Below are 10,904 nucleotides of genomic sequence, written 5' to 3'. Positions count from 1 at the left end.
ATTATGCCATGCCGGTAATGAGTTCCCTTCCCTACCCTATCCTTTTGTTTTTCAAATAACTAGATGGTTTTTTTTTTTTTTTTTTTTTTTTTTTTTTCCGGAGCTGGGGACCGAACAGGGCCTTGCGCTTGCATAGGCAAGCGCTCTACCACTGAGCTAAATCCCAACCCCATAACTAGATGGTTTTACAGAGTCAGCAATAATAAACCCGGAAGACCTCTACCGACCATGTCTCCTTAAACATCTGCATTTGGTTACAGGGCAGCGGAAACCAACAGCTTAGCCAACTTGTAGTGGCAATGTGGGGAAACTTCACACAGTGCTAGGTTTCAAACCTGGGACAAAGGGCTGAGGAGGCATCTGCTTAACGTATCGAAGCGGACCTGGCCACCAGGTTTTTCCAGCTTTCCTCAGTCCCTACCTGTCACAGGATCCTCCTGATTGGCATGCTCCACCCACAACCCGGAACTCTCCCTTTTTGTATCTTTCGGCCTCCTGGTTCCTGGACCTGGTTCCTCTCTCCCTACATGGCCCAGTTCATGGTCATGTCTACTCTGGACTCACCCAGATGTGCCTGCCTCTGGTTATGTTCTCCAGAAGTATGCTAGCTCACTTTTCACACACATCAATTCTTTTTTTTTTTTTTTAAGATTTATTTATTTATTTAATGTACATAAGTCTCTGTCTTCAGACACACCAGAAGAGGTCATCAGATCCCACTACAGATGGTTGTGAGCCACCATGTGGTTGCTGGGATTTGAACTCGGGACCCCTGGAAGAGCAGTCAGTGCCCTTAACCACTGAGCCATCTCTCCAGCCCCATATCAAGCCTTTATTTGTTGGTTCCTTTTGCATCCGTTTTATTTGTTTTGGGTATTGGGGGAGGGTGGACAGTGCCATGGGAAGCACGTGGAGGTCAGAGGGCAACCTCTGGCATTTGGTTCTTTCTTTCTACTGCGTGAGTCCTGGGGATCAAACCCAGGTTGTTAGGCTTAGCAAAAAGTGCCTTTACCTGCCAAGCCATGTTTATGAGTCATATTTATTTTTCTTCTAGATTAGATTAGATCTCATTATGTAATTTAGACTGGCCCAAACCACCATGCCCAGCTTCCTTTTTTTTTTTTTTTTTTTTTTTTTTTTTTTGAGAAATAACCCAGAGTGGCCTCCAATTCCTCTTGTAGCTCAGGACATACTTGAACCCCTGACATTCCTGCCTCTAACTCTCAAGTACTGAGATTACAGGTCTGAACCGTCGCACTCAGTTCTTGTTTGATTTTTATGGGCTTTCTTTTCTCCTTCTCCTCTCCCTCCTCTTCCTCCTCTTCCTTCCCCTCCTCCTCTGTCCTCAGACAAGGTTTTTCTATATAGTCCTGGCTAGCTTGGAACTTAGCGCATCAACCAGGCTGGACTTGAACTGCTAATCCTCCTGCCTCTGTCTCAGGAGGGGGCTGGAATTATAACTATTCACCACCATGCCTGGCTTTTATGTCATCTTAAAAAATGTCATTTTGTCCATATAGTATCTGAGTGTGGATTAGGGTGAGGTATGTATCCCATCCACGGGTTGTCCCCCCTCACCCCCAGCCTATAGATAGCATATTTTTGGAAGGCAAGGCAGTGATCAGGACAGTAAATGACGAAAAGAAATGTCATTGGTTGGGAAGCACAGGAAACATGGGAGGCAGCATACAGTCGGGAAGCTTCTGGAGTTACTCGGGTGAAATGTGAACGGAGGTGTCCTGGAAGCAGATGAAAGTCAGTCAAGGGCCTGACTCAGAGGTAGATCACTTGCCTAGAATTCCCCAGTGAGAGGCTGGAGATGTTACTGGGAGACAATACTTATCAAGCATTCAGAGGCCCTGGGTTCAGTGGCCAGCCTGATAGAAAGAAAGAAAGAAAGAAAGAAAGAAAGAAAGAAAGAAAGAAAGAAAGAAAGAAAGAAAGAAAGGAAGGAAGGAAGGAAGAAAACACACATGCACACAGAGAGAGAGAGAGAGAGAGAGAGAGAGAGAGAGAGAGAGAGAGAGAGAGAGAGATGTATTTCTACTCTAAAAGCAGAAGCAGGAAGTAGGAAGTCTGAGACCTAGTGGAACATATGGGGAAATGTCCAATGGGTGTTGAAATGTTGACACAGAGCATCAGATATGGATTTCTTCTGAAGCAACCCCCCTGAGCTGCTATAAGACTCCTCTATTGCTCATTCTGCTGGTTGGGCTGGGCCAGCCCTACCCTGTGGTCTGTAGAATTTTCCAAACCTGTTTCTGGGATAGATTTAACTTCTGTGTCAGACTGGTTCTTTCCCAGCCATAGGAAGTGTAACACGATATCACAATAGTCTCTTTATGAAGGGCTTTACTATTACACCATTTTGTTGTTGGTTGCCTATGTTAAATTTTTCTTGCTGGACATGGTGGAGCAAGCTTTTCATCCCTGCACTAGGGAGGCAGAGGCAGGTGGATTTCTGAGTTGGAGGCCAGCCTGGACTCCAGGACAGAGAAACCCTGTCTTGAAAAACCAAGACAAGGGGTTAGGGATTTAGCTCAGTGGTAGAGCACTTGCCTAGAAAGCACAAGGCCCTGGGTTCAGACCCCAGCTCTGAAAAAAAAAAAAAAAAAAAAGAATAAAAAAAAAAAAAAAAAAGAAAAGAAAAACCAAGACAAAAAGAATTGTGTGTGTGTGTGTGTGTGTGTGTGTGTGTGTGTGTGTGTGCAGAGCAAGTTCCAGGACAGAGAAACCCTGTCTTGAAAAACCAAGACAAAAAGAATTGTATGTGAATGTGTATGTGAATGTGTATGTGAGTGTGTGTGAGTGTGTATGTATGAGTGTATGTGTGGTGTGTGTGTGTGTGTGTGGTGTATGTGTGTGTGTGTGTGTGTGGTGTGTATGTATGGGGTATGTTTGTGTGTGTATGTATGTGTGTGTGAGTGTGTATGTATGAGTGTGTGTGTGGTGTGTGTGTGTGGTGTGTGTGTGTGTGTGTGTGTGTGTGTGAGTGTGTGTGTGTGTGTGTGTGTGTGGTGTGTGTGTGTGTGGTGTGTGTGTGAGTGTGTGTGTGTGTGAGTGTGTGTGTGTGTGTGTGGTGTGTGTGTGGTGTGTGTGTATGAGTGTGTGTGTGGTGTGTGTGTGTATGTATGAGTGTATGTGTGTATGTATGAGTGTATATGAGTGTGTGTGTGGTGTGAGTGGTGTGTGTGTGTGTATACGAAAGTTGTGCATGTATTCGTTTGTAGGGGTATGTGTGTGTGTGTGAGGGGTGTGTGTGAGGGGTATGTGTGAGGGGTGTATGTGAGTGTGTGTGTGTGAGTGGGGGGGGTGGGTGTGGGGGGTGTATGTGTGTGTGTGTGGTGTGAGGGGTGGGTGTGTGTGTGTGTGTGTATGTGTGTGTGTGAGTGTGTGTGTGTGTGTGTATGTGTGTGTGTATGGGTGTGTGTGTGTGTGAGTGTGGTGTGTGTGTGTGTGTGTGTGTGTGAGTGTATGTGTAGTGTGTGAGAGTGTGTGTGTGTGTGAGTGTGTATGTATGAGTGTATGTGTGTGTGTATGTATGAGTGTATGTGAGTGTGTGTGTGTATGTATGAGTGTGTGTGTGTGTGAGAGTGTGTGTGTGTGTGTGTGAGTGTGTGTGTGTGTGTGTGTGTATGTCAAATCACAACTTAGCAAGAGCCTTTACTTGCTGAGGCACCTCACAGGCTAGTCCCTGCTTTTAAACATGGGGAAAAGGCCAGATATGGTAGAGCATGTTTCTAAGGAGTTCAAGGCCTGTCTTTTGTGCTACAAAAGGCTTGGTCTTGAATAGGAAAATAAAGCTATAATATATGAATGAATGATTATGTATTAATTAATAAATATAGAGAATGGTTTCTGAGAGAACTTGCTCACTGGTCCAAGAGGAATCTGTAGCAGAATTGCCTTCTTTTCTTCCTCCTCTCCCTCCTCCTCTTCTTCCTCCTACCCTTCCTTTTTCTCTTCTTCCTTTTTCTCCTCTTCCTCATTCTCTTCCTCCTCCTCCTCTTCCTCCTCCTCTTTCTTCTCCTGCTCTTCTTCAGAGACAGAGTCTCACTATGTATGCAGCCTTGATTGGCCAAGAGTGCTCTATGTAGACCAGGCTGGCCCTGAACACATAGAGATCTACCTGGTTCTGCCTCCCCAAGGCTGGGCCATGGCAGAATGTTAACAACTTATTTTAAATGCATTTATTTATTTGTGCATGTGCAAGGGGCACGCATGTGGCAGAAGACATCAGAGGGAATCAGTTCTCTTCTTCCTTGTTTGTCCTGGGCATAGACCGAGTCAGGCTGAACGGCAAGCCCCTTTACTCAGAGAGCCATCTTGATGACTCAAGAACGTTTACTAATAATAGTAATAGCCATAAAGATAAAGCTGTTTAGAACAAAGGTTCTGCCCCCCAGACCTTATGCTCCTGTTACCCCAAACCTCCCGGGGGTTAGAGGTGGGATTATAACTCCAATACAGCCGACTCTTTTGTTCTTTTGATTTTTTTTTTTTTTTTGAGAGTTACACGTAAGTAGCTAAGGCTGGCCTCAGACTCAGTACTTGAGGCTTATTCTCCTGTTTCAATCTTCCGAGCGTTGGGATGGAGAGGCATCAAGCATGACTGCTGGTAGCCAGATTTCCAAATACTATTGCCTTCGCCTTTCCCCTAGCCACTTCTCTCCCTTAAACAGGTTAGTTTTCAAATCTCAGTGGGTACCCCCGGGACCAGCGGTGCCTCTATGGGCCTCACCATTTTCAGCTGACAAAAGACATGAGATCACAGGTGAGCTGAGGCCAGCAGCAGGTCGAAACACGAGGTGGCGCACAGCCACGACCCAGCATTGACCCAAGAGACCAAGCTCGGCTGCCAAGGGGCAAAGGCAGGGTCACGCAAGCACAAAGGGCGGTCAGAGCTGTGCAGGCGGGTAGCCAAACCTAGGATCCAAGCCCAGGAATGGGCGGAGCTTCTTTGAGAGGAGAGGGGGGCGTGGCCCAGAATCGGTGCTAGGCTTGGGGGCGGGGCTTCTCTGAGGAGAGAAGAGGGGCGTGGCCTAGAAACTGAGCATCTGAACTGGGCGCCGCCGGGCTGCGAGGCGTGCCTTTTCCGAGGAGCGGATGAGGGGCGTGACCTAGGAACTGAGAGCTGGGCTTAGGGGCGGGGCCCACCAGGGCTGTACCAACAGCAGGAATTTAGAAGGGGAGCAAAAGAAAGAGGGCCTGCCTCAAGAGCGCGCGCGCGGCTTTTGTGGGCGGGGCCTCGGCGGTGTTAGCCACGTCTCACCCCCGCAGCCTTCCGATCGGTGGTAGCGCCTCAGTGGTGCGGGCTTGCGTCCGGCCCCACTGCCTCAGAGACCTACAGGACCGCGCGCCGTGGGTGATTTAGTCGGTACCGGAGAGCGCAGGGTAAGTGAGGAATGGGGGACCTTATGGGAGCTCCGCGATACCGGGTCACCTCTTGTCGCTAAGACTGTCCGGTTTGTGACTCCCGGGAGGGTTTTTGGGCCGATCTCCGCGCGACTCACCCTTGCGGAAGGCGAGACTTCCCACCTCGGCCCTTCTCCCGGGGTGGCGTTTTCCACCACGACCTAACCTGTCGTGGGACGTATTGAGGGTCGTTCTCCCCATAACTGCCTTCACCTGAGGGTCGGATCTTTGCATCTGCGGCTGGAGATTCGGTCCTCAGGACTCCTCTCAGGCAAAGCAACATTCCCTCTTCAAGCCTCAGTTTCCCCACCTGTGCGACGGGACTTTTGGGCAGCAGATTACGAAGACCACTCACTTTAGAATGAGCTCCATGAGGGCGAATAGGACCCGGAACAATCAGGTGGGCTCAGTGGAGGTGTCACCCTGCGTGCATCCCTGAGGCAGTCCCCCTCCTGGGACAGTGCCTGCGACACACCTTTGTCCGGTTCGCTTGAGCAGCAGTGACAAGCTGAGCTCTTGGGAGCAACTGGGTGAGAGGTTGTGGTCTGCTGAGCAGCAGGAGCAGGGCATCTTCCAGGGAACTTAACCTGGATTGGCTTTTCCCTTCTATCTCATTTTCTTTTCTCAAGACGATTCAGCATTGTGTAAGCTAGTGACCGGACCGGGACAGAGGATTTCAGGGACATTTCAGTGAAAGTGATGTGTGTTTGCTATAGACCCATCCAACTTAAGTGGTTCGCTCTGAACCTGACCATGCTGCCGGAATAATGAAAACACAAAGGGAGACTCAACTGGTGGGGGTGGCCCTGAGTTCGAGTTTTACCACCTTGGCAGAACACATAAGTTCTTTGAGCCTCTGGTCTGTCAGCTTCCCGACCCTTAGGTAGGGGTGTGTGTGTGTGTGTGTGTGTGTGTGTGTGTGTGTGTGTGTGTGACAAGGTTTTGTTATGGAGCCTAGGCTGGCCTGCACTTTTTTTTTTTTTTTTTTTTTTTTTTTGTAGCCCTTGAACAGATTGATTCTGTCTCAGCCTCCTGAGTAACGAAATTATAAGTGTGTGCCACCTGGCCTGACTAGGGTTGTGACATTTTGAGGACAAGAGATAATCCTGGAGCTGTCCCAATACTTAGGAGGTTGAAGCAGGAGGATTGCTTGAGTTCAAGGTCAGCAAGTGCCAAGTCAGTATTGAGACTACTGTATCAGTAAAACTGAGGAGAGGAAAGAGGCTGCGATCCTGGCTAGTGGTATTGAGAACTGGGCTGGTCTTTGTAAGCCAAGTGGTTATCTAACCCTGGAGATTTGTTCTTATTACACAGGGCAGTAATTCCTGAAGCTGTCTGGAACTTTGGTTCATTAACCACACATAAACTCTTCCCTCACAGATCCCCCCTGAATGTTGATCTCTGACTTGGCTGCTAGTGGAAAAAACAGCTCAGAAAAGCCAAATACTAAAACCAGTGAACACAGAATGGTCCACCTTGCTTTTGTTGTTATTCCAGTGGCTCCTTTAAGAAGTTCACATTTTCTTTGGAAAGTGAGTGGCTCTTAACTTTCATACCTTCTGATACTGGAATTGGTTTCATTGAACACATTGCTCAATCATTATCAAAAAGTGGCCAGAAAACAGGCCCACACTGGAGAGGATGGAATATTATCTTATTGCCCTCACATCTGGCATTTGAGAAAGGAAGAGGTAGGTGTAGACTATAGAAGATTCCAGAGATGGACTTTGGTACCTGGAAGTCACAGGCTTGTGGTAGCCAGGTCGCCTCAAGTGAAGACATCCTGATAGTAGGAGTTTATAAATGAACATCCCCGGGAGATGTCTGTGGTCTGATAAACCTGAAATTGTAGGCCTGTTCATTCTGGGTGGTTAACTCCTTGAAAGTCAGGATCTTCATTCATTAGGAAAGTCTCTGTGTACTTAGCAGAGAGTCTGTTTGAGAAGAACTTCCTCCCTGCCAGGAGCCAAACATTTACTTACTAAGTCCATGAGGCATTTCAACACTGCAATATTAACTCTGGTTGTTCTGAAACGAGGGTCTCAGGTGTCGCCAGCTGACCTTGAATTCCCAATCCTCCTGCCTCTGCCTCCGAAGTGCTAGGACTAGAGCCACCTGCATACAGAATCTAGTTCTTAGGGATGCCCCCTCTTTGTGAGAGCTAACCCAGTTGTCATCCTCTTTGTCATTGGAGAGGCCTGCTGTGTAAGCACTTGCCACACCAGGCCAGGCCTGTGGGCCTCATCTCAGTGAGATGTAACTTTCCTTAGTTTATTTCTTCATTGATTTTCATACGGGTACCTATTGTCTGTTGAGTACTTTCCCTCATAGGCACACCCTCGGGGCTCTGTTCTTTCTTTTCCCCTTTACCTTATAAACTTTGCTAGACATGTTTAACAACCCACTCAAGAGCTCTCTCAAAAGAAGAAAACCAAAAAGATACAATCTCACAAAGCACCACAGAGTACACATACCATCTTGTATGTCTTACTACATATTTAATAATGTTTGTTTCTTTGTAAAAGAAACAGATAATTTGTATCTTAGAGACAGAAAATATCTTTTCATTGGGTTTTTTTGTTTGTTTGTTTTGTTTTTAATTTGTTTTTGTGACAAGGTCTTGCCAAGTAGACCCTGGCTGGCCCAGAACTGCTTGTAGAACCTAGGCTGGCCTCAAACTTGTAGCAATCCTCCTGCCTCAGCCATGTGTTGGGTGTACAGGGGTAGGCACCAGCTTGCCAGATCCTCACTCTCCTTTCTTAGACGTGCGCTATAGCATAGAACTTGTCTTTCCGTACACTTCTGTTATTTGGCACCTGATAGACATCTGGATTTGAGGCAGCTGGTTTAGAAGCATTGGGTCAAAGGTGGCTTATCTGCTAAGACAAACCATAGGTACAGGGCCAGGCTCTGATTTCTTCATCAGTAAGGTTGGAGAAAGAAACCCTGTTCCATCGATCTTCTAGATTAGCTCGGAAGCTTACTTACTTTTTATTTTAATTAAGAATTTTTTATTTTTGTTCATTTTTGTTTTTGTTTTGTTTTGTTTTATTTTATTTTATTTATTTTTTGTCATTTGTCTCATGCAGCTCAAAGTGACAGTGAACTCAGTATGTAGCTGCAGATGGCCTTGAACTCCTGGACTTTCTGCTTTCATCTCCCATAAGTTAGGGCCGGCCTGCCTGCCTGCCTGCCTGCCTGCCTTCCTTCCTTCCTTCCTTCCTTCCTTCCTTCCTTCCTTCCTTCCTTCCTTCCTTCCTGTCTTCCTTTCTCTCTCTCTCCCTTTTAACTAAGGTCTTGCCTCTAAGTAGCAGTCCTCCTGCCCCAGTTACCTCAAGAGTGATGGGCTCCCAGATGCACACCACCGAGCCCAGGTAGAAGGTTGCTGTTGATTCTTGCTGTTCTTGGCAGGCTTAGGTCCCTGTGGAATGACACTTCAGAGGCCCTCAGGGTGGGTCTGTGTGGGGTTTGGTTCAGCCCCTTGAGAGAACCTTGCTGGGGAGGAAAGCAAACAGAAAACTAAATATATATGTGGCGGAGTAAGCCACGTTTCTCTCCCTGAGGTGTGAGCTACCGTGTGGTGCTGGGTATTCAGTGGCCCTGGAACCGAGCGTGAGCAATGGAGCATGCAAGAGGAGGTGTCTTGGGAGGAGGGCACTGTGCCAGGCTCTTGGTAGCCTTTGAGTCTGGGTGAGTCGGGAGGAATCCCAAGCCCGTCAAAGAATCCTGGTGTACACCACCTCTGGGATGCCTAAGATATGGGTGGTGGGATGCCAGGGTTGCGTGGTGGGCTTACCTGTACAGATTTTGTGAGTGAGTGTGTGTGCGTGCGTGTGTGTGAATGTGCGTGCGCGTGTGTGAATGTCAGCCTTGGGTGACATCACTCTTTTTTTTCCAAGACAGAGTTTCTCATTGACCTGGAGCTGTCTGATTTGGCAGGGATGGCTGGTCTGCAAGCCTCAGGGATCCACCCGTCTCTGCCTCCCTGGCACTGGGATGTTTTAAGTGCATGCTAACAGGCTGGAATTCTTTCTTTTTTCTCTCTTTCTTTTGTTCTTTCTTCCTTCCTTCTTTTTAATGCTCGGTTTTAGACATTGAAACATTTTCTCAACCAAACTCTCTCCCTACCCCTTGTTTCTTTGATTACATTTTTTTAAAAATTACACCTATTTATGGGGTGGGTACCTTTGACATGGTACATCCGTGGAAGTCAGGGGACAACTTGGAGAGTCTCCTGCTACCGCGTGGGACCCAGGGATCCAACTCAGGCCATCAGTTATGGCGGCAAGTGCCTTTACCCACTGAGCCTTCTCACTTCTCTCTTTGGTGTTTTTGTTACAGAGTCTTATGTGGTGTGATCCAGGATGGCTTTGAACTCAGCACAGTCCCCTGACTCTAGCCTATCAGATGCTAGGAGGCCAGAGGGCGGCATTAGTTCTAGAGCTAGGATTCAGGTGGTCCTGAGCTGTCTGCCAGGGGTTCTGGCAACCAAGCTTGGGCGTCTAGAAGAACATCAGGTTCCCTTCATTGTTGAGCCATCTCTCCAGTCCTCGTCAGCCCCACCATTTCAGATTTAAGTTTCATTCATTCTGAATGTGAAAACCCAAACATTATGCAAATTTCTAGATAACCCGGTGTTTTATTTTCTGATTTACTATCATTATATATTATTGACAGTGACATTATTCACTGAACCATCTTCCTTGCTGTTCATTTTATGGATGAGTACACTGTCGCTGTCTCAGACACACCAGAAGAGGGCATCAGATCCCATTACAGATGGTTGTGAGCCGCCATGTGGTTGCTGGGAATTGAACTCAGGACCTGTGGAAGAGCAGTCGGGTGCTCTTAACCACTGAGCCATCTCCCCAGCCTACTTATTTCAGTTTTAAGATATGTCTCAGAATTACCTTTTGATTGGCATGCTGGGGGCTGAGACTTTCTGAACTCCTTTGTATGACGAAGCTGAGAGAACTCTCCGTGCTTTCCAGACGCCGAGCAGTTTCTGACTGGGAGCATGGCTCAGTAGGTAGAGCATTTACCTGGCACCAGGGAGCCCTGGGTACTCTACAAACTAGGTGTAGTGGAGCATGTCTGTACTCCAAGATTCGGGAGGTGGAGGTAGGCAGATCAGGAAATCAAGACTATCCTGGGAGACACAGTAAGTTGGAAGCTAGCCTGGGTTACATAAGAGCCTGTCTCATAAAAGGAGGGAAGGAAGGAAGGAAAAAGAAGAAAGGAAGGCTTTTAAAATATAAAGGATAATTAGATATTACTCCAGTATATGGTGCCTTAGCAATGGCCTGTTCTGAGAGTGGACAGGGGATAGCCTGTAGTAGAGCACTAATCTGGGAGAGTTTGGCTTTTGTTTGCCTGTTTGTATAACAGGAGGAATAATAGATAAGGTGTGCCTTCCAAGGTGGAGCTTACGTCATTTTGCTTGTAAGTGAAAGTCACAGGTATTGAGTCATTTGACTTTATGTACCCTG

The 10,904-nt window shown here is 47.3% G+C and overlaps 1 protein-coding gene across 1 annotated transcript in view; it reads left to right on the top strand.

The window, feature by feature from the left end:
- Positions 1 to 5,277: 5,277 nt before the first annotated feature.
- The window catches only part of LOC116885210 (NADPH--cytochrome P450 reductase), a 47,678-nt gene continuing 42,051 nt past the window's right edge, over positions 5,278 to 10,904 (top strand). The window contains exon 1 of the mRNA XM_032886441.1: positions 5,278 to 5,394. The gene's annotated coding sequence lies outside the window, so the exon portion shown is untranslated. The remainder of the gene's footprint in view (positions 5,395 to 10,904) is intronic.

Source organism: Rattus rattus, chromosome 16 (assembly GCF_011064425.1).
Source record: "Rattus rattus isolate New Zealand chromosome 16, Rrattus_CSIRO_v1, whole genome shotgun sequence".
Taxonomy (NCBI): domain Eukaryota; kingdom Metazoa; phylum Chordata; class Mammalia; order Rodentia; family Muridae; genus Rattus; species Rattus rattus.
This window is presented reverse-complemented; position numbering and strand designations above follow the sequence as displayed.